This window comes from Gorilla gorilla, chromosome 17 (assembly GCF_029281585.2).
Source record: "Gorilla gorilla gorilla isolate KB3781 chromosome 17, NHGRI_mGorGor1-v2.1_pri, whole genome shotgun sequence".
Taxonomy (NCBI): domain Eukaryota; kingdom Metazoa; phylum Chordata; class Mammalia; order Primates; family Hominidae; genus Gorilla; species Gorilla gorilla.
Window position 1 is genome coordinate 62,391,512 of NC_073241.2, and position 27,264 is coordinate 62,418,775.

General features: G+C 34.6%; 1 protein-coding gene and 1 long non-coding RNA gene across 3 annotated transcripts in view; one reads left to right on the plus strand and one right to left on the minus strand.

The window, feature by feature from the left end:
- The window catches only part of LOC129528240 (uncharacterized), a 42,505-nt gene extending 40,926 nt beyond the window's left edge, over window positions 1–1,579 (plus strand). Inside the window, exons 4-5 of the long non-coding RNA XR_010131227.1 lie at window positions 514–608; window positions 1,481–1,579. This is a non-coding gene — a long non-coding RNA (uncharacterized lncRNA). The remainder of the gene's footprint in view (window positions 1–513; window positions 609–1,480) is intronic.
- CCDC178 (coiled-coil domain containing 178) overlaps window positions 1–27,264 on the minus strand; it is a 495,421-nt gene that overhangs the window by 222,148 nt on the left and 246,009 nt on the right. The gene's annotated exons all lie outside the window — the stretch shown is intronic.

A 27,264-nucleotide genomic window follows, 5' to 3' on the forward strand; every position in this document is an offset into this window, starting at 1 on the left:
TACAAGCAATCACATTGCTTGCATTTAGGACTATTTTAAGTGAAGTGCTGATAAAACCAGTTAAGTCTTCCCAGACCTAAGCACTTATTAGGTTCTATGCTTTCTGTAACCCTTCTTTTAAATGACCTAATATGATTTTGTTCTCATGAAATAGTTTGGAATGATATTAATACAGACCAAAATGTTAGAAAATATTAAATGTATTTTAAGTCACTTTTAATATTATAAAACATCAGCACAATTTTTCTCTTTTATAAAAAACAATCTAACAGTAATGTGGTTTTAAAAAAATACACAGACATAGTATTTTACCTCCTTGCTGTTGACCTTAACACAAAACCTTTCTGGGACCAGTATAACATTCCTATTCTTGAGTCATTACTCTGACTTTCAGTAGCATCCTATATTGATTTTAAGATCTCGCTTATGGCTTTTTAGGCATTTCATGGTTTAAATATTCTATACCTTTCAGATTGATTACTTCTATATTATCTGTCACTTTTTTATTGTTAGAGCAGGGGCCGCTTTCTGCTCTGTTGTCACAAATGGATTCCCATGAGGCTAACACTTTTCATGCATCTTGCCAACAGAAATTGCTACTCCTTGAAGTAAGTAATTTGGAACCTCTTGCAGCTTTTTAAAACGTAGGTGTAACTTTTTCTTTTCCACTGGATTTGGAATGCTCACTTATCTGAGGGTTTGTTCTTAGACTAACTGGAATGATTTTGGAGAAGCTTTTGTAAACACTAGATACATGAGCTTCTTGATAGTAGTGTTTATTTTATCTACTTCCCCTTCCTAAAAGTGTGTCAAACAAGCATTTTCTGGAATGCAACAGCTGTTTAAATTGCTTTCTTATCACTGATCTCAAGACTTTCCTAATATTATTTCTGTGCCTTCCCTAAAGGGGATGACTATTTCTTCAAGATGTAGTCTGATTTGCCACAGTTCTCAGTGATCTAATTGGTATATCTTCCTTTTTCCCTAAGAAAGCTATGAAAATACTTGTAGCCCTAGAATTTCCACAGAAAACATCTACCTTCAATCTACAGTTAGTACAAAAATCATCGTTAATTGTAAATCTGATATCTGTACTTTATTTCCATAGAATTACCTAAAAATTAAAATTTTAAATTCATGTACTCTAAAATATCAGTTTAAAATGCATTGTAATTTTGCAATTTAAAAAAACTAAAATTTGTATAAAAAATAAGCATTATAATTTAAAAAAGGAAAATTTTAGACCAATTTATATTTTAGTGCCAAATACTGTCATAATTCCTATAAGTTAAATATCATTACTATAAACATTCACAGAATTGCAGAATGTGGTATCTGAAGGGCCTTTCAAGATCATCTAATCCAAATTCTTTATTTCAAAGACAATGATTTGTTTAAGGTTAAATATTTAGTGAAAGGAGTAGGAATTACAATGTTATTTTTTGTATGTTATGACAAGCCAATTTTCTCTACACTAAAGTGTCTGCCTCAGAATTTTTTCCAAGTTATTGCCAGAGTGAAGATAATAAATTGGAAGAAAAATTTTAAAATAAAACTTGTATTTATGGAAGACCCAGGCTTACCTCCCATTTTAAAGGTACTTTAGTTATTAAAAATACATCATTTGAATGCAGTAGGTTTATGGGCTGACAATTTGACAGTATTTACTCTTATAATTGGATGAGGACAGCCTCGTCATATAAAAATTTTTAATACTATGCATAATAGAACTCACTTTTTCATAAGAAAAATGTTCTTATGAATAAACAACAGATTCTGCAATATGGAATAATAGAGGCCATGTGATTAATTTATTATGGGTCACAGTTATACATTTTTGGGCCATTTTCTGGTATATGTAACTAACGGCAAAAGTGTAAAAACTGATTGTAACAATAAATAATTTTCCAGATGTTTGCATTTGTGGAAGATCATGTCATATAATTCTTCTTTCTAGAAAATTACTGGGAGGAAAAAAATGTAAAATCTTTATGAAAGTGGCCTAGTGCCATTTTGTTGAACATTATGGTATGATTTTGCTGATGCAGCTGTAACAACTACCACAAAGTAAGTGGCTCCAATCAATACAAATGTATTCTCTTACAGTTCCAAAGATCAGAAGTCAGAAAGAAATCTTACGGGGCTAAAATCAAGAGGTTAGCAGAGCTAGTTCCTTCTGGAAGTTCCAGGAAAAGAATTTGCTTTCTTGGCTAGTAGCCCCAAATCACGTCTCACTTTCCATTATCATGTCACTTTTTTTCCTTCTGTTGTCAAATCTCTGTGCCTCTCTCTTATAAGGACATTTGTGATTACATTTTGGGCCTGCTCAAATAGATCCGGGTAATCCCCTTATTTCAAAATCCTTAATTTAATCACATCTTTAGAGTCCTTTTTTCCAAGTAAGATTACATTCACAGGTTCTGGTGATTAGGATGTAGATATCTTAGGGGACCATTATTTAGTCTACGAGAATTAATACTAATTTTAAGACATATGTTTGTTCTCATTTAAATAGTATCTATCTGGAGGTAGAAATAAACAGGTTTTTAAATACTTAAATTATCTTTTTGGGTAGTTATTTAACTCTAACCTATACAGAAAACTTCTAACAGGACAGACGACCCCTTGATTTAGTAACAATAGCATTCCTATCATCAGAGTAAGAAAGTGGTTATATTACAAAAACTGCCTTTAATTATCTCTTTTCAAAGATGTAAGGATTTAGAGTTCCTCTAAGGAAGAAGACAAAGCCCAAAGAAATAATTCAAGAGAGGAAAGTGTTGGAATATGGCCCTCAGGAAAGCTACTTACCTCCATGTTTCTGTACAAGTGAGTTTCTGCTTCAATGACTCAAGATAGCTGGGAGGGAAACATCCATTCCAAAGATCTAATTCTGGCATATAACTTATATGAAATTAAAATTTATTATTCATCTTCTATCACAGTCTTGGTAAATGAATGGTATTGAATTATATTTTCTTGAATTGAAATAAACACTTGAATTTGTGTTCACAGATGTCCTCTTTTAATTTACTTGACATATATGTCTTTTTAGCCACGTTTTTGGTAAATAATCTGTGTGATTCAATTTAAAATGCCTATACTGCAAACCACTACAAGTATTATTCATTTTGTCTTGTAATTTTATATTCAAGTATTCACATGACTCTCAATCTTGCCTTAGATAAGTAGAATTTTCAAAGTGTAAACACTTGGTCAATATTCTCTAATGTTCTCCTTTAGTCATAGGACACAGGTCAATAGCAAAGGTATTTCTCTCAATACTCTGTCCATCAAGAAAGCAGAGTGCTTTGGTTCTGGGCTCGGGGTTTATTTCCTAGTTAAAGGTCAACATCATTGCTCACAGAACAAAATCCTTATTTACTACCATTCCTGGATCTGGTTCCAGTCAAAGAAGCATCTTGGTTTAAGTGTTTCTGTTTTATAGGAGTCTGAGTCTTCAGCCACTATTCATGGTCTTGGAGACTTGAATGATATTTTCCAAGCTTTGGCGAGCAACCACACTACTTCCTCTCACATACCTCATGCTTTCTAAATACCCATTCACTTGACTGTTCATTACATTTTCCAAAAAATTACCCTGAGTAATTCTACCCTTTCTAGATTGCCAGATGCAAAATAGGAAAGAGAATGGCAACAATGTCCCCAAAATATGTAACTTTGGAAAATCTATTTTATTTCACACATAAGTAAACAAATTCTCAAAATAGCATTTCTAAAATTAAAAAATAGATCAACTGTTCTAGCCTTGTACATATGATTTAAAAGAGCAGAATTTTAACCTCAAGCTACTGAGAGGTATAAAAGAATAGAGAGCAACAAGAAGAATGGAATTCCAGGAAAAAAGAATAGTGGAGTTAAATTATCTATAGACCTTGGAAAATCAAAGATCTGCTTAGGAAATGCTTCAGAACACTGAAAGCCTATTTTTAAAGGTATGCAAAGCATTTTACCCATTTCCTGTGCCCAATTTCCACTTCATATTTCCAAGGCTATCACATGAACACCGAGACTAATGAAAACTACATGTGTGGAGTAGAGAAAATGGGTGACACATTCTATCAGGATTTAGTTTTACACAATATATGAAAAGGCCATTCTCTGTCCCATAACTTTCCAACTTTTTCTTACGAGGCTTACAATCTCTCCTTTACTGACAGCCTTCCTATTCATATTTTATAGATATATATTGGATTCTCACCAGGCTTGTTTGCAATTTGAATTGCCTCAAAAATTTCCCATGGGCAAGGGTTGGCAGGAATCCTCTCTTGATCTTATTTAAAGAGCAGAGGTTTAGAATTCTCCTAAATGGATAGAATTATCCTATCCATTCACAATTACCTTCAGGTTTTCTGGAGACTTACTATAAATAAGAATTTGTTTCCAGCTTCATCCATGTCCCTACACAGGACATGAACTCATCATTTTTTATGGCTGCGTAGTATTCCATGGTGTATATGTGCCACATTTTCTTAATCTAGTCTATCATTGTTGGACATTTGGGTTGGTTCCAAGTCTTTGCTATTGTGAATAGTGCCACAATAAACATATGTGTGCATGTGTCTTTATAGCAGCATGATTTATAATCCTCTAGGTATATACCCAGTAATGGGATGGCTGGGTCAAATGGTATTTCTAGTTCTAGATCCCTGAGGAATCGCCACACTGACTTCCACAATGGTTGAACTAGTTTACAGTCCCATCAACAGTGTAAAAGCTGGAAACCATCATTCTCAGCAAACTATCGCAAGGACCAAAAACCAAACACTGCATGTTCTCACTCATAGGTGGGAATTGAACAATGAGAACACATGGACACAGGAAGGGGAACATCACACACCGGGGCCTATTGTGGGGTGGGGGGAGGGGGGAGGGATAGTATTAGGAGATATACCTAATGTTAAATGACGAGTTAATGGGTGCAGCACACCAACATGGCACATGTATACATATGTAACTAACCTGCATGTTGTGCACATGTACCCTAAAACTTAAAGTATAATTTAAAAAAAAGAATTTGTTAAACCTCATTTGTAATAACTATCAATCTGAACTACAAATCTAGCTGAAATATTCTCAACATAATTTTATGTTTTTATTACTTTTTTAAACTATTATTTTAGGTTCAGGGTTACATGTACAGGTTTGTTATATAGGTAAACTCATGTCACAGAGGTTTGTTGTACACATTTCATCACCCAGGTATTAAGCCTAGTACCTATTAGTTATTTTTTCTGATCCTCTCCCCCCTCCAAACATCCACTCTCAAGCAGGCCCTAATGTCTGTTGTTCCTTTTTTTGTGTCCATGAGTCATCACCATTTAGCTCCCATTTATAAGTGAGAACACGAGGTATTTAGTTTTCTGTTCCTGCGTTAGTTTGCCAAGGATGATGGCCTCCAGCTCTGTCCATGTTCCCGCAAAAGACATGATGCCATTCTTTTTTATGGATGCATAGTATTCCTTGCTGTATATGTACCGTATTTTATTTATCTAATGTATCACTGATGGGTATGCAGGTTGATTGCATGTTTTTTTCTATTGTGAATAGTGCTGCAATGAATGTTCGTGTGCATGTGTCTTTAGGGTAGATGGATTTATATTCCCTTGGATATAAACTCAGTAATGGGATTGGTAGGTCGAATGGTAGTTCTGTTTTTAGCTCTTTGAGGAATTGCCATACTGCTTTCCACAGGCTGAACTAATTTACACTCCCACCAGCGGTGTATAAACGTTCCCTTTTCTCCACAACCTCGCCAGTATCTGTTATTTTTTGACTTTTTAATAATAGCCATTCTGACTGGTATGAGATGGTATCTCACTGTCGTTTTTGATTTGCATTTCTCCAATGATCAGTGATATTGAGCGCTTTTTTCATATGCTTGTTGGCCACATGCATATCTTCTTTTGAAAAGAACATAATTTTAAATAAAACCTTTTCAATGTTAAATTTTCAGAAGTCAAGTTAAAATATATAAACATATAGTCTGCCAACACTCAATGACTAAGCCAGGGCACATGTGATTTGTACATACAGTCCCAATTCTACAACACAAGTCTCATTTAAATAGATGCTTTTTACTATTTCTAAAGCAACAATGATAATAACATAGAAAATAGAGAACCATGGCCCTAGTATAAATGATGGAATCAGAATTCATTTTTCTCATAAAATTATTATCTATATACTTATCAGCTATTACTAAAAAGTCAAGTACCTGATAAAAAGGAGAAGAATCAACTGCTTTGGATAAGATTTCATATGCAATAAATCAATTCTGCTCTTCAGTACCCCCTTTTTCTAAGAACTTTGACTTTACTAAATTGCTATAGCTATTCTATAATAAAATAATTTGCATTTGACATGAAAATAATATTTACTAGTCATGAAACTTTGGCAGCCAAAACTAATCACATCAATTAAAAGGTACTAAACAAGCAAAATAATTCTTTGGTGTCAGAATGTTGTTTCAGTAAGTTTTAGTTAAGTCTTATACTATTTAAAAGAGTGTTACTGTGCAGCAATAATTTTTCCAACCATATTGCATAAAACCAATTGCATCTGTGGAAAGTTAAATGCGAAAATATATTTGAAATAATATAGTAACTTTATATCAGAACATGTATAACTGCATGTTATACATGTTATTTATGCAGTTAACTGCATATAACTGCAATTCAATCCATGGCTGATATTTGCCACACCCTGCTTCCACTTGGTTTATAGAAATATCTGTGAACTAAACTGAGTATCCTACGTAAGTCAAATTTGCTTACATTAATCATTCTCAAACATTTTTGTTCTCAGGATTCGCTTACATTCTTTTTTTTTTTTTTTTTTTTTTAACAGAGTTTCGCTCTTGTTGCCCAGGCTGGAGTGCAATGGTGAGATCTCGGCTCACCGCAACTCCACCTCCCAGGTTTAAACAATTCTCCTGCCTCAGCCAGCTGGGATTACAGGTGCACGCCACCATGCCAGGCTAATTTTGTATTTTTAGTAGAGACGGAGTTTCTCCTTGTTGGTCAGGCTGGTCTCGAACTCCCAACCTCAGGTGATCCGACCTCAGGTGATCCGCCAACCTCGGCCTCCCAAAGTGCTGGCATAACAGGTATGAGCCACTGCATCCTAACCAGGATCCATTAGCATTCTTAAAAATTATTAAGAAACGCAAAAGGCTTTTGATTGTATAGGTTGTATCTACTGATAATTACCATTTTGGAAATGAAAACTGAGAAATTAGAAAATATGTATTAATTCATTATAAATAGCAATAATAAATAACATATTTTTTGTGCAAAATAACTATCTTCCCTAGCAAAAAAAAAAATGGTGGTAAGAAGGGCAGTGTTTAACATTTTTCAAATTTCTTTAATATCTGGGTTAATTAAAAAAGAGATGGATTCTCTTATCTGCTTCTAAATTGGGTATATTGCCATTTGTTATTTTGGTTATAGTATTTGGAGAAAATCCAGCCTCAGATATGTAGCCGGAAATGGGAGGGTATTTTCAGATAATTGTGGATATTTTTCTTTGATACTACACCCCAACTCAGCAAGTGGTAGTTTTTCAAATATTATTTACAGTTTGGACTCAGAAGTCATATCAATAAACCTTTCATACCTTGTTGAATTAAAATCCACTGGTAATATCATGCATTGGTCATTTTGGTGTATCAGTTTGTGGAGTTATGCAGGTCTTCCAAATACTGATAAATGCATTATGTCATAAAAAAATCCCATTTGTTAATATCGTGCTTATCTTTTTAGAAAAGTCTGTACATTTTGGAAGGACGTCAAGCTCTCAATAGCACATACAATACTTTTGATACACTTGTGGTTTGAATCTGCAGATGTGAAAGTTTCTTTATCCAAGACAATGCAAAAATAATATGAATTAAAACAAAAACAAAAACAAAAACAAAAAAAAACAGCTGAGTGCAGTGCACATGCCTGTAGTCTGAGCTGCCCCAGAGTCTGAGGTGGGCAAATCACTTTGGCCCAGGAGTCCAGCCTGGACAACAGAGCATTACCCTATCTCTAAACAACAAACCCAATCTAGTATAACAACAACTTACACAGTGTTTACATTGTATTAGGTATTAGAAGTAATCTAGAGATTATTTAAGGATTCAGGAGGATGTGTGTAGACTATATGCAAATACTATGCCATTGTATGTTGGGAACTTGCATCCTCAGGTTTTGGTATCTGCAGGGGTCCTAGAACCAATCCCCCTTGGACACTGAAGGATGACTGAATAAGTTCTACAAAATTCTAATTTTCATTTGAAAGCTCAAATGTTTTATGGACAATAAATATTATAACTTGTTTTATTTGAAGTGACAGGCCCATTTTGTTCATTTTCAAGTAAATGTATGTCAAATGGTTTAGTCTGAATAATCACAGTTTGCCTGTCAATTGTTAAGTAAAAATGATGTTTTATTTAAAAAAAAAGGCTAGTTCAATTCACAGCCCCAAATATCACACAAGTGCTTTTCCTAGAGACAGCTTACTTTGACGTGCAGCAGAACTGTTTTAAATGTACTTCACATTTCATCACAAAGAATATGTACTAAAGTGTTGAGATTTAATGCAATTAATATAAATTTTATTTTACTTTTAATGGAAAAAAACGCAATTATTTTTGCACCAACCTATATTTACAACAACAACTAAACTCTTAATTACAGTTCACCATACAAGTGCCTAGCAGTGAGAAACATAGTGAGTACTGTTGGCACCACTGCCTTGGTTTATACTAAGGTATCAGCAGTTGTGTCTACCATTGTTTTTACACCATGAGCACAACTGTCAACAGAGTGAAAAAGACAGATATCTTACTACTATTTGAAAATAGTTTATAGGTCCTTCCTCTCCCCCTCTTTCTCCTGGAAAGGGTCTTATGGATCCCCAAGGGCTTATAGATCACACTTTAGGAAGTGTTGGTCCAGACAACACTGAACAAATAAAGAAAACACTTGGTAACAAGTTAAAAATATTGTTTTCAAATCTTAAAAAATTCAGTATTTTCTGAATATGTTTATATACAATAAAACGATTATTAAAAATAACTGTTTCCCTTTGTCACAAAATATTTTATTGCTTATAGAGGTTCTGGCCAAATGAATGACATAGAAACTTAGAGAAAAGGAAAAAAATCTCCCTAAGGCACTAGGTTCCAACTCTGATCCCAATTGGATGGCCTAGAGCTTAGAGCCCTTAAACTCGTTTTTCAGGGAATAGTTTCCCTACTAGATGTCTATAAGGAAAGAGTTGTGGTGCTATTGGTGAAGGACAAGATTCAGTAACATTAACACCTAAAGGAGATAATACAAATCCAAATCAAATAGACATTCATTTTCACCTCTCTGTCCCCATCATCTTTCTATCAGTAATACCTATTTATTTTCATGATTATGGAAGCCAAATTAAACTAGCACATGTGTTCCACACTATGCTGGCCTGTAGCTGACTTTTACATAAAAATTCATACTGGTCTGATTTGATTTTCTAACTTTTAGGTTCAGAGGTACATGTGCAGGTTTGTTATATACGTAAATTGCATGTCTCAGGGATTGATGAAGAGATTATTTTGTTACTCAGGTAATAAGCATAGCATCTGCTAGGTAATTTTTCGATCCTCACCCTCCTGCCTCCCCCCACCCTCAAGTAGGCCTTGATGTCTGTTGTTCCTTTCTTGTGTGCATATGTACTCAATGTTTAGCTCCCACTTATAAGTGAAAGCATGCAGTATTTGGTTTTCTGTTCCTGTGTTAGTTTGCTTAGGATAATGGCCTCCAGCTCCATTCATGTTGCTGCAAAGGACGTGATCTCATTATTTTTTAATGGCTGCATAGTATTCCGTGGTGAATACATATCACATTTTCTCTATCCAGTCTGCCACTGATGGACATTTAGGTTGATTCCATCTCTTTACTATTGTTAATAGTGCTGCAATGAACATATGCATGCATGTGTCTTTATGGTAGAGTGATTTATGTATACTCAATAATGGAATTGCTGGGTTAAATGGTAATTCTATTTTAAGTTGAGAAATTGCCAAACTGCTTTCCACAATGGCTGAACTAATTTACAGTCCCACCAGCCGTGCATAAGTATTCCCTTTTCTCCACAACCTCACCAGCATCTGTTATTTTTCGATGTTTTAGTAACAGCCATTCTGACCAGTATGAGACAGTATTTCATTGTGGTTTTGATTTACATTTCTCTAATGACTAGTGATGTTGTGCATTTTTTTCATACGCTTGTTGGCCACATGAATGTCTTCTTTTGAAAAGTGCCTGTTCAGCTGGATGCAGTGGCTCACACCTGTAATCCTAGCACTTTGGGAGGTCGAGGCAGGTGGATCACTTGAGGTCAGGAGTTCAAAACCAGCCTGGCCAACATGGTGAAACCCTGTCTCTACTAAAAATACAAAAAAAATACCCGGGCGTGGTGGCATGCACCTGTAATCACAGCTACTTGAGAGGCTGAGAGAGGAGAATTGCATAACCCCGGAAGGTGGAGGTTGCAGCAAGCTAAGATTGCACCACTGCACTCCAGCCTGGGTGAGAGAGTGAGACTCTGTCTCTAAATAAATAAATAAATAAATAATAAAAGTGTCTGTTCATGTACTTTGACAACATTTAATGGGTATTTTTTTCTTGTAAATTTATTTAAGTTCCTTATAGCTTTTGGATATTAGACCTTTGTTGGATGTATAGTTTGCAAATATTTTCTCCAATCGTATAGGTTGTCTGTTTACTCTGTGGATAGTTTCTTTTGTGCAGAATATCCTTAGTTTAATGAAGTCCCATTTGTCAATATTTGTTTTTGTTGCGATTGCTTGTGGCATCTTTGTTATGACATCTTTGCCAGGTCCTATGTCCAGCATGGTATTTCCTAGGTTATCTTCCAGGGTTTTTATAGTTTTTGGTTTTAGATTTAAGTCTTTAATCCATCTTGAGTTAATTTTTGTATATGATGTAAGGAAGGGGTCCAGTTTTAATCTTCTGTATATGGCTAGCCAGTTGTCCCAGCACCATTTGTTGAATAGAGAGTCGTCTTCCTATTGCTTGTTTTTGTCTATTTTGTCGAAGATCAGATGGCTGTAGGTGTGCAGCATTATTTCTGGGCTCTCTATTCTGTTCCATTGGTTTATGTGTCTGTTTTTGTAGCAGTAGAGAAAATACTTGCAAATAAGTTAAAAAATACTTTTTCAAATCTAAAAAAATCAGTCCTTTGTTAATTTGTTTATACAAAATCAAATAAAACCGTTAATAAAAATAAATTTTTAAAATCCAAAAACATGAAGTTAAAGTAAGCAGTTTGTTATAAAACTAAGAGCATTTGAAATATGAGTTAGGAATACAACTACCATATTGATTGAGATGTTTAGGAATGTACAGTTTTGTGTTTAACCTGAACTTACTTAGTAATATGTCCTAATGGTGTAAATGATTAGAATGCAGAGCTCTATTATTATTTACAAATAATTACTCTTAGTTTGTAAAATATTTTGAGCTGACAGAACTTAATTGGACCCAAAATAGTTTCATAATTGCAAAAAATAAAATAAGCCCAGTTAAAAAGTTTTGCTTACAATTCAGTTATTCAAATATTTAAGTAGTGTTTATCAAATTTCTCAGCCTACATCCAGTTATGGTTTTTGACAGCTAGTGTTCAGTGTATTTAGAGTACATGATTATCTTACATTACAAGGGTAAATTTTTTTTTTAACATCTGGATAGACAGGCAGTGGCCATTGCCCAATAGGTTGAAGCATTTCAATTGTCACTGAATCAAAACAGACCATTTGGCCACATATCTAAAACTGCAGGTAAGTTACGGAAATTTGCAAAGAGAATACACTCTTTTTAGTTATTCAAGTTTCTTTCTCTATCAGGCATTATAACCTAAGTAAAATGTGCATTCAAATCACTCCTGTTTCAGTTTCTCAAAAGTGCAATTTCAGCTAATTTAACAATTCATTCCTCTTAGGGATACATTTTACTGGGAGATTTAAGCTAGTGAAATCAGCCTGAGTAAATCATGCAGTTAACTGATTTTTGATAATAGAAAAATTTGGCTGGTTGGAAATGCTTAAAGACTGTGTAAGTACAGAATGTGGTGGGTCACTAGAAAAAAATTCTGCTTCTATAACCAGGAGGCAAAGGCTCAAGTTTCATGTCACTAACTTCAAGTGCCATTCTCTAAAAATCTATTCTTGGCCTATTACCCAAAAGCAAAAATTAGAAAGTTGACAGAAATAATAAATTCAGGGTTACACTAAAATATAATACAGAGCGGTGGTTGAATATCACGAGCTTTTATATTCCTTCTGTCAGATGCCAACTCTTTACTTAAAATTCTTATAAAAATTTCTGTTTGAAAGGCTAGATACCAGTGTGCTGTTTCCTATCTATACATGTCAGATTTTAAGCTTTAGAATAGCGAAAAAAATGCTCTGTGCTTGTAGTATAGGAACATATAATGGCTTGATTATATTAGAAAACAAAAGCCAGTATTATCATTTTCAATTCAATTATTGAATGTGACTTGGTTTCTTTGGGTGGTCACTTTAGGTACCACCTCTACGTATCATTGCACAAAGACAATATTCATCACCAGCTTACATAGCAAGCAAGACCTTCCTCAGTTTCCTCAATCTCTGCTGCCACATATACCAGCTGATCTCTCTTCCTCAAAACCAATACCAGCCATGAAATTCATTAAGTTCAAAGATGTCATGTTTTGTGGTATATCCCAGGCATTCGTGTGTGTGTGTGTGTGTGTGTGTGTGTATGCGTTGTGTGTGTGAAATGGCTCCTTCACTTTGTAGAAGGGTAAGAAAAGCCATGTAATGTTTCTTCAGGAAGACGTCCTTCTCTAGCTACTCTTGTAATCTAAGCAAGAAGTATATGGTTTCAGGGAGTTTAAGGCTCTGTGTAACCCAGAGCCTCTGTGTTAAGTTCCTGTTTATAAATTATTGGAATAGGCTAACAAGAAAGACTGTGAAATCTATAAGCATAAATGTTTCTGTTTTCTTGTTCTGATTTAAGAGGGGCATATTTCTTTTGAAGTTCTTTTGGATTCTTAAGCAAAAGAACTTATTAAAACTAAATAACTTATTATTTAGAACTTATTAAAGGAACTTATTAAAACGAAGTAATCACAAAATGAAGTAATTACTCTGGAAAGTGCAATTTAAAATATGTAACTACAGCTTTTGAAATACTTGGGTGTTATATATACAGCATAAATATAATGATATCAGCCGTGGGGTAAATCCTATCACTGTATACATATTGTGTAAAATATTGGTTAATAGAAAAATAATGACTTTAATAAATAATTACATGTTAAAATTACAAATAGTTTAAGTGATATAAATATAAATTGATGGAAATAAAATAGCCATATTGTTACAAAATTAATATCAATTTTATGTCACATACAAAAACCACTTAACTAGCTCAAGTTTTTCTATCATAAAAGCAGAGGATTTTTTTATTTCTTGGCTTGACAAGAGAACCAATTAAATGGATGTTTTCAGTTTATTAATAATCCATTGTGTTATTCTGGCCATTCTTATAACAACTTTATTCATCTTATAGTAGCACATTATTTTCTAGAAAAAAATACTGTTTCTGCTTTATGTTATGGTTTCTCTATGTATTACTTATCCATGCTATAGGTTACCTGGAGAAAGACTCCTTTTCCACTCATTTCTGGATTACAGGATTTTGCATATAGAGAATCTGTTTTTGTTTTTTTTCTCTTTCCTACTCCATCCTGAGACAGGATTGAAATTTATCTGTGAACAAACAGAACTGAAAAAATACACTTAAACCAGCTGAGGAAAAATAAAAGAGCAATAGATAAGCACGGGCCATAAAATAGACCTATCTACTTCCTGAAAGCAAATAACAAGTATAAGCCTACATATCCTAGCAGACACTATTAAAAGGGAAACCTGGTCAATTCAGTGCCCCTGAGATCAAACAAACAGAAGGTGCAGAATAAATCCTATTCACTCTTCCTGATACTTAAACCTGACAAAAATTTCTGGTCCTAAAGTAGGTATTGTGAATTTAATGGACAACATCCTCTTTATAGTGAACACAAAAATGAGCTTCATCGGAGCCATTTCTTACAGTGACCCTCAAGGTAGTAATTCTATAGAGAAGAGATAATACGGGATCAGAAATAGCTTTCTGCTGGTCTGATTTAATTCAAGAAGAGATTTTATATTACCTAAAAGAATGGATTACTGAATTGCAGTTTTGACCAAAGAGATCGTAGCTATAGAGAGTGTGTTTTTGACAATTCCTGCAATTGCCTGTGCTGTCAATTATAGAGGAACCAAACACCTCAGCACCTAGCTATGCTGGGGTAACAGTTGACATGCTGTTGGAGCAAATGTGTAGAGGAACAGTGTGTCTCTGCATAGAGAGGAGCTGAGGAAATACTCCTAAATTGGCTCAATATTTCTTTAGTTTCCTGTGTTCCCAATGCCAAGGTTAGTGGCTGGCAATGAATTGAATTTGCTATATTTGCGAAACTTCGGTTTTACTTTTGGTATTCAAACAACTTCTATTTACTCATGCCAAAATTCTGTTTTTTGTTTTTTGTTTTGTTTTGTTTTGAGATGGGATCTTGCTCTGTCACCCAGGCTGGAGTGCAGTGGCATGAACTCGGCTTACTGCAACCTCCACCTCCCAGGTTCAAGCAATTCTCCTGCCTCAGCCTCCTGAGTAGCTGGGATTACAGGCACAAACCGCCATGCCTGGTTAATTTTTGTATTTTAGTAGAGGCGAGGTTTCACCATGTTGATCAGGCTGGTCTCGAACTCCTGACCTCAGGTGATCCACCTGCCTCGGCCTCCCAAAATGCTGGGAGTACAGGCGTGAGCCACCACGCCCAGCCAATTCTTTTTAAAACAAAAGACCATTTTAAAATACAATTAATACCACTTGATATCCTTTTTCTGAATATACCTGTCCTTGACTTCACAGCTGTTTATATTTTATGTAAGTAGTTGACAAAAATCTCCTGTCCCTGGAAAATGTATAATTCAGATAGCCTTAAAATACAATCATTATATATTTAGAGTTAAATAAATATATGTAAAATGAATTTTTAAATGTAAAATATATAATATGCAAATTAAACAAAAAATACTTAAAGATAGCTTGAATCAAAGCTGTAATAATCATGAAAAATTTATGTTTATACATTTATATTTATAATTATATAGTTTTCAAATATATTAGGCATGCTATTTCCTAACCGTTAAAACCTTACTAGGGACATTCTACTATGAACAAATCTCATGGCCTTACCACTCTAGGAACATCTCATATAACCCTGGTGCTTTTAGATAGTATTTTATTTTTATTATGCTCATCTTCGTTCAACTGTATTTTGTTTATATTTTTGTTTTCTGGAAGATCTATGGCTTCTGGTGGGTGTTTTCAAAATTTGTTCTATATTGAAATCTATTTAACAAAACATGCTGCTTCCAAATTGTTCAAGTTTTTGCTGTTTTTAATGAAGGATGCATAATTCTTTCACTTATGAAGAAATGTACACATTTAGGCCTTTCTATCTTGTAAAAAAAATCCATGATTTTTAATAACTGATATATATCCTTCCTGTATCATAATTTTATGCTTCTTCAGAGGATGTCAAATTGATCTTCTAATAATGGTCATTATGTACAGCTCTGCTTGATTGCACTGTTTAAAATAAAATCCTTGCAATATTTTAGAGTTGCATTTAGTTTTTGTTTTTGTTTTTGAGACAGGGTCTTGCTCTGTTGACCAGGCTGGATTGCAGTGCCTCACTGCAGCCTCTGCCTCCTGGGCTGAAGTAATCCTCCCACCTCAGCCTCTTGAGTAGCTGGGACTACAGGTGCAGGCTACCATGCCTGGATAATTTTTGCAGTTTTAGTAGAAACGGGTTTTCACTATGTTGTCCAGGCCAGTTTCAAACTCTGGAGCTCAAGTGATCTGCCTGCCTCAGCCTCCCAAAGTGCTGGGATTACAAGCATGAGACACTGTGCCTGGCTTGCATTCAGTTTTATAGAAACTTCTAATTACTTGCTATTTTCCTTCTACAAAGCATGTAGGATTTTTATGAGCAATGCTATTTCGACCTTCCTCAAAAGTTTCAAAACTACAGGTGCCATGGCTTTAAAGAGTCACTGGATAAAAAGAAAAGCTGCCATAAAAAAGAACAGATGTCCTCTCTTAGGGCTCTTGTTATGCTTTTTTCCTTAAAGTTAGAGCAACTTCTAAAGTTAATGTTTCCTGCATAAGCACTCTCATTGTTACTATGTTTTCCCCAAGTCTGGTTCTGAATTTCATGAAAAGGGCAGAAATATTCCTTGCGTCCATCTCCTAACGTATCTTTGCCTTCTCTAGCTAAAGCTTCTGCCGTGACTGTCCTTCCTTTGTCTTGCATTGATGAGAACACTTGGTACACAGAGTTCTCTCTTCAGTGTGTCCTGGGTTCGTTTGGAACTTTCTCCTCACATCATTTAGCATTTTTCCTGTATTCTCGAGTTTTACAGTCAAATCAAAAGACTAGAGTAAAAGTGATAATCCTTGAAAAGCGCTTATCATGGCTAAGTAAGGAGATTTACAATTGGCTTTTACCAGAGAATAATATTAAGACACGGAGAAGTTGTGTTAGGCCATTCTTGCACTGCTATAAAGAAATACCTGAGACTGGGTAATTTATAAGAAAAGAGATGTAATTGGCTCACGGTTCTGCAGGCTGTACAGGAAGCACAGTGGCATCTGCTTCTGAGGAGGCCTCAGGAAGCTTCCAATCATGGTGGAAGGCAAAGGGGGAGCAGGTACGTCACACGGTGAGAATGGAGCAACAGAGAGTCGGCAGGAGGTACTTTTAAACGACCAGATCTTATAACAAATTACTCACTGTCGCAAAGACAGCACCAAGCCATAAGGGCTCTTCTCCTATAGCCCAAATACCTCCCATCAAGCCCCACCTTCAGCACTGGGGATTACATTTCAACATAAGATTTGGGTGGGGACAAATATCCAAACCATATCAGAAGTTAAATTAATTGTCCAAGATCCAACACATTCAAAGTTAAATGACAGAGACTTGAAATGAGTCCATTTGATTCCAGAGCGTGGGCTCTTAAATGTTATATTTATATTATTTATAGAAGCTTCCCAAGGACTATGAATGAGGACAGAGGATGAGATTTGGAATAGTGAACAGAGAGAACTGAAAGAGGACACTGACCAAAGATAGGTCATCGCATGAGACACTTCTGAAACCCCAGCATAGGAACCACCTGAGGATAAGACAAATCCTTTATTTTAAGGAGGAGGAGAGTAAATGTCAACACCATTCCATTTTCATTTGGTTTCATAGTCTTGATTTTATCAAATTATATAAGAACAAATACTTTCTTTAAAAAAACCTATCTTCTTCATTTTCCTATTTTTATTATATCCCAAACTACAGCAATAATAGGAGTAACCTTATCTCTCCTTCTTTTTTCTTTTCATTAACCAACAATTCCTGTTTCATATTAGTATTATTATTATTTTGAGATGGAGTCTTGCTCTTATTTCCCAGGCTGGAGTGCAGTGGCGTGATCTCAGCTCACTGCAACCTCTGCCTCCCGGGTTCAGGTGATTCTCCTGCCTCAGCCTCCCAAGTAGCTGGGAGTACCGGTGCCTGCTACCACCCGGCTAATTTTTTTTTTTTTTTTTGTATTTTTAGTTGAGATGGGTTTTCACCATGTTGGCGGCTAGTCTCTAACTCCTGACCTCATGATCCGCCCGCCTTGGCCTCCCAAAGTGCTAGGATTACAGGCGTAAGCCACCCCACCTGGCCTCTGTTTCGCATTATTGTATCCTTCTTTGCTTATGTATTGATGAGAATAGGAGCATTAACACAAAATCTGTCTTCAAATTCTTTTGTCCCAACCAATACCTTAAAGTCAACCTCCACCAGAATAATCCCTTATGTTTGCTTGAGCTTCTAGTTCTCCTTTTAATATTTTTTTCTAGATAAAGTTATTATTGCAGTTTTGTGGGTTTTTTTTTCTTTAGATGGGCTCTTGCTATGTTGCCCAGGCTGGTCTCCAACTCCTGGGCTCAAGATATCCTCCCGCCTCAGCCTCCCAGTAGTTGCGACTACAGGTGTTCCCCTCCGTGCCCAACTCTCATTATTGCAGATTTTAATTCATATATCTCATCTGAAGCACCAAAATAATGCCTACTTTCATCTGTTTTTGAACTTTGCAGAGGCAGTGCTTTGCTGGCTTCTATCTGAAACACTAAGCAGAGGCCACTGCAATGCCTTGACTACCTACAGTGATTATTCTCTGGCCTTAAACCGCTGAAGTGAAGCTACCAAGTGGGCAGACAGCATTTTGCTTTAGAGTTTCAGGACTTCAGAAAGAAGCTTAAAGCCTGTGACTCTGGCAGTGACACCCCTGTCTCTGCTGGTCTCTACCCCATATGCTGACATTATCCCTCTATTCTCTCTTTACTGTCATTGGAATAACACGCTTTGCTTGTACAACTGCCTTCCATCCAAAAATGTCTATTGCTTTTTCTGGAACCTCTGTTCTCTGATCAATTCTCCACTTTTTCATACTCTTCATAGAACATTCCTACTGATTTTTTTTTCTTTAACTGAAATCTACATCTCCACCAGGACACCTATGTAGTTAAGGGAGAGGTAGGCAGGTGTGTTCTCTTGTCTTTTATTTCCCCTTCCACACATCCCCTCCTCCAGCTTCCTATGTATCACTTCCTTTAAAGATCATGCCGTCCAGGTATAACACCTGATAACGTTTCATTTTACTTTCACTTATTGTCACTCTCCTACTTTTGCTAAAGACTTCTTTACACCTTAAATAGTGAGATTATCTTGGATGATTTTAACATCCATGGAGTTGTCCAATCTGACACTCTTAGAGTGCTTCGGCTTCCTCAAAGATTATATCCATAGCTCTGTAACCCCCTGAACTCATTGGCACACCCATTTTTGCAACCCCAAAATGTCCCGCTTCTGAAATTTTAAACCAATCATCCCATTTTGTAACTATAATATTTTTCTCTTACTATCATATTTTGTGATTTATTTGCTGGGCCCATCAAGAGATTTACTCTCTATATTTCACTCAGTAAATAAGAACTTTAAGGTGAGAACTGTCTTAGCTTCTCCTGTCTCCATCCACCGCATTTAGGTTTTCACAGCCATTTTTCCCCCTCTTTCACTAGAAGACAAATATCTTCACTTATCTGGGTACAAGTTCTCTTATGATTTTACTCTGTATTTTCCATTTACTAGCAAATTTGCTTTTCTTTTCCTTCCTATCCTCCTTAGATACCAATTCCATCATTTCAATTACTACAGTGTACTGTCTTCAGTACACTTTTTGTTTCATATTTGTGTTTAGGTCTCAAGCAATCTACAAAATTCCAGCTCTGAATTTTTTAAAAAATAAGAGTTTTCTTTTAAATTTGAGCTGTTGATATAGGAGAAAATGACCTGCTGCTACTACTACACATTCAAGGTCTATAAGTGAATCTGTTTCCTCAATGCTTCGTCTATGTTTTCAGCCAGCCACATCTCACTTATACTTTTCAACAATAAACCTCTTCACTAAATCTCTGACTTTACAATATTTTCATTTTCTTATTTAAAGATTGAACTCACCTCATTTAAAAACCATCTTATTGAATGAAATCATGTCCTTTGCAGGTACATGGATAAAGCTGGAAGCCATCATTCTCAGCAAACCAACACAGGAACAGAAAACCAAACACCGCATGTTCTCACTCATAAGTGGGAGTTGAACAATGAGAACACATGGACACAAGGAGGGGAACATCACACACCGGGGGACCGTCAGGGGGTTGAGGGAAAGGGGAAGGAGAGCATTAGGACAAATACCTAGTGCATGCGTGGCTTAACAGGTTGATACGTGCAGCAAACCACCATGGCACAGGTATACATATGTAACAAACCTGCATGTTCTGCACATGTATCCCAGAACTTAAAGTAAAATAAAATAAAATAATTAAAATTAAAAATTAAATAAAAAACCATCTTATTTGCCACCTTTCTTCTCTATCCTTTCTAACCAAGGTTAGTGCTACTGCCAGAACTCTGTGTGTTCCAATCCCATTCTGCATCCTTGGGGAGTTGGCTTTGTGAAACATCTCCTTTGCTCGTGTAAAACACATTAACATTTCTTCCTCTATTAGTTTTTTCTCCTTGGCAAATAAGCATGCTCAAGTGCCCCCACCTTAAAACAGTCCCTTTACTCTATTTCTGTCGACTAATTTCCCTCTTTCTAACACAATCTATGCTTTTGAAAGAATAAGCTATAATGAATTTGTCTACCATCTCACTTTCTAGTTTCTTTTCAGCACATTGAAATATGGCTTCTTCCTCCACCACTTTGTCAAACTTCTTAACTATGATCTATTAATTATCTCTAGTATCTTTTACTTTTCTGCATTATTTGACGTTTGACTACTCCTTTTCTGTAGAAACCATTTTTTTACTTTGCCTGATGGTTGGTTTTCTTCCTTTTTTCCCACAACTTATCATATGATCTTCTGAATGTTCATGCTCATGAAATTCTTATGTTCTCATGAAATAGGAGTGCTCCGCAAATTCCTCCGTACCCTTAGCAACCTGCTCTCACTTCTCTCAGCGCACTTTTTCTTTGATACTTTAATAACACCATATGCAAATGCTTCCCAAAACTTCAAGGCAATATTTGTCCCTAGGATCCAGAGATGTATCAACATCTTACATCTCTGCTTAGATGGGACAGACAACCCAACCCAATCTTTTCAAAACTAAACTCATAATCCCCTCTCCATCACAGGTGCTCTTCCTCTTAGTAAAAGACATTTGTCACTTACCTGGTTTCATAAGCTAGAAACCTGAGACTTATCCTCAACTCCTCTGTCCCACCAGTTCCCACATCCAATTAGTGACTAAGGTTTCAGCAAATCCCATTAATTTTCTCTCAAAATGTTCCTTTCTTCTCTTTATTTATCCCTATTCTCACTGCCTCTCTTGAAATATTACTTTAAGCCTGGATTACCGTAAGAATCTCCCATCTGTATTCCTGTCTCCAAACACATTCCAATCACAATTCAGTCTTCACACTGCTGACAGTCATCCTCTTTATAAAGAGTCAGAATGGGTGTATCCATTAGCACCTTAAAACCCTGGACTCACTTCTCTTTCCTTTCAGGATAATGTTCAGATTTAGTTTCCAGTGCCATTTGCAGCTCCGTACACGAAGGTCTCCCACTACAAGGCCATGCGGACTTTTACTTTTGGCTGACCTGGTCTATTCAGAGATAAACCATGTTTTCAATTGCACTGTTATCTTTGTCAACAAGTGCTTTCCAAATTTCTATCATATACTGTTTCTACCTGGCTAGCTCCTATATATTCTTAAAATTTTTAAATCAAAATTTAGATTAAAGTCATCTTATTGGTGAAACCCTCCATGGGCCCCTATTTTGATTTAGATGCTTCTTCTTGAACTGTTCAATGCACCCCACATTTATCACCCTGTACTTTTTCTTTCCTCATTCCATTTTTCTGTCTAGATTGTAAGCTCAATGCAGTCGGCATCATAGTGATAACAATTTTATATACAACTTTCAACAATATCTGGCATGTGTTAGTCCTTCCAGAACTGTTTAATGAATTTATTCCTTGATGGACTACTAAAGCACTCAGTAAAAAAAAAAAAAAAAAAATATATATATATATATATATATAAACTATATATATATATAAACTATATATATATAGTTTTAAGGAACATATAGTAGCATGGAAAATAATCTACTGCTAAGTGAAAAAATGTGTATAAAATTATAAGTTAATCATTACAGTTTTGTAAAAAATATAGATGTACAGAGAAAAAGAGCATAAAAATTTAATCAAATATTGGTGGTTGAATTATAGATCTGGGTTTATTGACAACTTTTCTCTTTTCAGAGTAATTTCAGTAAATACTTTTATTAACTAGTCTTAATTCAAATATTTTTAAAGCCATGTTTTGTCTTCTTGTTGCATTATCTGTTTGATCAAATTTAACTGTATATCATTCTTCTTTGTCTTCTATTCTCTGCCATAACACAAAGGAAATATAACCCAAGTATAATTTTAAAAAGAAATAGCAAACTAATGTCTCTCTCTGTCATAACACAAAGGAAATATAACCCAAGTGTGATTTTAAAAAGAAATAGCAAAATAGTGTCTCTTCCCCCAAAAGTTTTCAACACAGAGGTATAGAGCAATGTTTACCAATCAAATTGTTTATGCAAATAACTGCATCTAGATTGGCTTGTAACTAAGTGCAGTGGAAACTATCATTCACCTCTGATGAGCCAAGCAGATAGCATATGCAAATCTCAGAGCTGCATAATAGCTTTTTCTGGACCTCTAACTTCAGTTTCCTTTCAGAATATTAGTTTTAACACCGCTAGTCTACAAACTTCATGGACATTAATGGGACAGATTTCTTTTTTTAAAATTTTTTTGGCTTGTTTTTTTCTGGCAGAAAGTTTTTCAGGATATAAATGATAAATATATTATGCTGCAAATATCTGTTTTTTATAACACCAAATTATGGGACTTAGACATTTGCTTGGAGGCTATTCAAATAGCTTTTATGCAAAGCACTTAAGAATATGACTTGAAAATAAACATACATTAAATTTTTATTAAATGAGTCCATCATTTATTTTACCCTAAAACATCACATTTTCCTACTGAGTTTTGAAAATTGGCAAAATCTTAGGCATTACTTTCTTTTGCTGATTTGGTATTAGTGGTGTAGATATCAAAACTTGATTCCATACTGTACATAGGTACCTTATTTTTTCTATTTATGTATAACTAAGTCCTTCTTTATATCCATGTATCCTTAAAGAAAAGGAGAAATCTTCCCCCAATGTTAATACTTTTTTATTAACTGGATTACCTTTATTAGTAATTTTTTTCACTATTAACTCAACAGATCAGTAATTTTGATACATTTCATTAGATCCAGTATAATATATCATAATGATTTTAAAAGGTATGCTAATTATAAAATATAATCCAATGAGTCATACTAAATTTCTCAAAGACATCCTGGAAGAAATAGACTTAGAATAAAAATTACATTTTTCTGTCTATGTGTTGCTACAATTTTAAAAATGTGCTATTGTTATTGTCCAGTGTCACATATTTTAATCTCAAACATGTCACAGAATGTGACCTACTTCAATATTTCCTTATATATCAATTATATAAGCTACATTAGCAAGAAACCTAAGAACATATGCCATCACAAAACAGTTGGTATATGCAATTCAGGTACAATTTTCATTGCTGTACAAAGTTGCTTTGCAAATTTCCTTTAGCTGTACAAAACAAGAAGTAAAAACTTTAACGTATTGCTTAAATTGTGAAAGTATGGGGTAATTTCCTTCTACTCTTGGCCTATGCCACTTGTCTATGACAATAGCTTGCTATCAAATTTAAGACCCTTATTCAGGAGGTTAATGCGAGGTAGGAACTCCATTCGATGTTATTTTGGCTTAAGGGCATAATGTCACAATTTGGTGCATCCTCTAATGACTTTTTTTTTCTAAAGGCAGCTTATAGCTTACACCTAGTTCAGCGAATTTCCTTGTAAGGTCCTTGGAAGACTGGAGGAAAAAAAGTACAATTGATTGTGTGGCCAAATTTCTGTTCATGCCTGCTTACTGATTTTTGTTCATTTCACAAATAAACAAGGCATGAATACATCAACCCACAAACCATAAACAATAAAGAACTTCATCCTGTAAGTTTGCTACGGCCAGCAGTTTGTGGCTGAATCTGCTATTTGTCATAAGATAAATGATAAAGTGATTGCCATTTGTCACTGAATACACAAGAGGAGTGCTCAGCTGTGAACCACTCAAATGCAGACAACAGTAAATACTGCCATTCTTATACTAACTTCCTTTAAAAGGGCCCCCTAAAACTATAAAAATAAAAGGACATTCGTGTTTTGGGTAAAAATTCATAATCTTTTAACCTAAGAAGATAAATTGTCAAATAAACAATAAGCATCTGAGTACTCCCAGTTAAAAACCTTGTACTTACTACAACATGAAATGCATGCAAACATGGGCCATCTTTTATAAAGAAAGGTGTTTTATAAAGTTGAGCGTTGAATTTAATTTATATGTATTGTTCCCACTTTTGTACTGTTCAGTGATTTTTAATACAAACTTTTTTATGTTTCTGAGAATCAGTGGTGCTTGACGGCTTTCAACTATATTAATAGAGGTTATAACAGCGCCCATACATTAATATAGTCTGTGTTTTATCTAAACTCTGATTGAATTTAGGGAGTGCCTAAATTCTGTGTTGCTATACTTGCTGCCAACTACATAAACTTTATTAATTTCTTTCAAAGGCTACCTAACAACAACAAAATAGGGAAGTATATGCAAATGACATATTAAGAAAAAAAGTCACTAATCATAAAATCTCTTAAGTTATAACATTCCTTAGTGGCAAACACCATACTGTGTAATAAGGGAACATCATAATTACAGCATCTTATACTACAATAAAAAATCCCCAAAATGTGAAGCTCATATATAAAAGAAATTTTTACTTTGTATCATTGTGACTTGCAAGAAAAAGGTAAAAAATGCAAAATAGCTGACACATATTGTTTGAGATTTTAAAAAATGTTTATAACTCTCAGTTTTATCATGGAATATATAACTTTTCACAAGAGAACTCAGATTAAATAATACATAACCTGAAATATCTTTACACCATTAGACACAGTTCCTTCAAGACTAAGGCTGAAATACACTGGTGGAGAAATGTAGGGAAGTATGCACTTTATAGTATCTTTAAATCCAAGCTGAATAACAGTAGAAAAATAAGTATTTAGTGGCAGATATTTCCAGAAGCTCATCTTTTAAATTCAGATGATTGTAATTTTTCTAAAGTACTACAATAAGATTACATTTTAAAAAATCAAATTATAAGTCTGTCTTTTATACTATCTTTCAATATAACAAATTTCAAACTCTTCAAAATATACTTGTAATAACATTTTTAAAATCTCACTCTTTATATTGTGTGCTAAAGCATGTTGAGAAATCTTTCAAATCTTTGGTGCTGGGAGTTGAAATTTCCTGACATAAGCTAATACATTTTTCATCAAGTGCTAATAGATGAAAATGATTAGTTAGATCAAAGGAATGTATGCATAGTCTCTCACTATATATGTCAACATGACAAGTCAAATTAATTTTACAAATATTTAGTTATTGCTCTATTATACACTACTGAGATATATAAAAAAGTGTAACTCTAAAATCATTTAACATTATTGTGAATTTCTATACATTAAAATGGAAAATCATTAACATTTGTCTTATATTCATATATAATCATAAATATATCCCAATGTCTCTTTAAAAAGTATATTTGCAATGTGACCATTTGGTTTAATGATCAATTCTTCAGTAAGAGGAGCTAATACTATTGTTTTTAAAACATAAACATAGGCTATATGAATCTCAGTTTTTATTACATCACACCAATACTTGTTTCTTACCTTTTTCTCTAAAGAATTTATTTTTCTATTTATTTCTACATTATCTACCAGTTACTTTATTTTTCTATCTTGATAAATCTGGTTTTTAAATGGATTAGGTTATTTTACCAATATATGCATTTTATTGGCTTTACAACAGTCAAAATATTGTTTCAGGGGCTTTTTTTTTGTTGTGGTATATAAACAGAGAACAGAAAAAGGAAAGGCTGACTTTTAGGCTTTTGACAGGAGTCTTGTATAAGTGGAAGACTTTTAATTCTCAAATTGTTTCACTTCAATAACTCTTTTAAAGTTGTTGCGCCAAGATGCCTGGCAGATTAAGCTCCATTGCCTTTTCTTGTTTTGAACTAATGTATTCTTGATCACCGTTTAATGAAACTATATACCACATGGAGATTTCACATTAGATAAGCCATGTGAAACCCTCATCAGACAAGTAGCTCTGGCTGGTGGTAATCCTTCAGATGAAAATTTCAGACTAGCAGGTTTTCCAATTTAAATGAGCCCCTTTAACTATAAAAAATTGGCACGGTATGATTGCTAAAAATTATTTTTAAATTTTTATGTTGCCAAAGTACCCTGGTGGCTGTGAAAAACAGAAATACTGCCGTAAATACAGAAAACATTAACTGGTCACTGAGGGGATCCAATTTACAACCCATAGAGACAACTCACACAGCTCACTGACACTGGCGCTATTGGGTTTGTGATAGGGCATTCAGCTCTGCTCCCCCCACACAGAAGCCAAGCTCATCTTAAATATGCAATTAAATAGATTTATTCTACAAGTTTCTCTAGTCAGTGGTTATTACTCACTCTTACTTCATTGCACTCTGATCTATAGAATTTTCATGATGTGTTCAGGTAGCCTTTAGGAAGCAACAGAACTTGTTATGAATTTTCAATGAAAAATTATTTGGGGAGATTCACATGTGCTATTTAATATTTTATTAGAGTGATTCAGTTTATCTTAAAAGACTTATCTGTTCTCTACCTATGTTTACTCTAACCCAGAATCACTGCCACCTATTAATATGTCTACAGCTTAAAGTATAACTAGTGGAAATAAGTTATTCTCAGCTTAAGTTTGAACTGTAGATTTGGATTTCAAACAAGAAGGAAAAAGAGGATGTTTAGATTTGTTTTTTAGTGTATATAATATTTTGTTTTAGCCTGTCACAAATGTCAATGACTTGTGCACAAGCACAGATTATGTCAAGAGACTATGCCTCTCTTGTTCATAGTATATAACATTAGTAGATATTTGTTTGAAAAAAATACTCATGATGTATTTACTTCGGAATGCCATTGTCATCTAATTTTGACATATAAGATATTGTACAGAATAAAAGGAAGAGTGCTACCCAAGAAGCAAACAAAGTAACGGCTACTTACAAGGAACCAAAAGCTATGACTCAGTGCTTCGGATATGAGGAATAAGCAATGCAATCAATAGTTCTTTGCAAGCAGTGAAGACAGGACAAAAGACTAAATAATAAGACAGTCTAACATATACATACATTACTGCCATCAACCAAACAGATATACACTAACCAGTATACACTGACCAGAAAATGAAGAACCTAGTA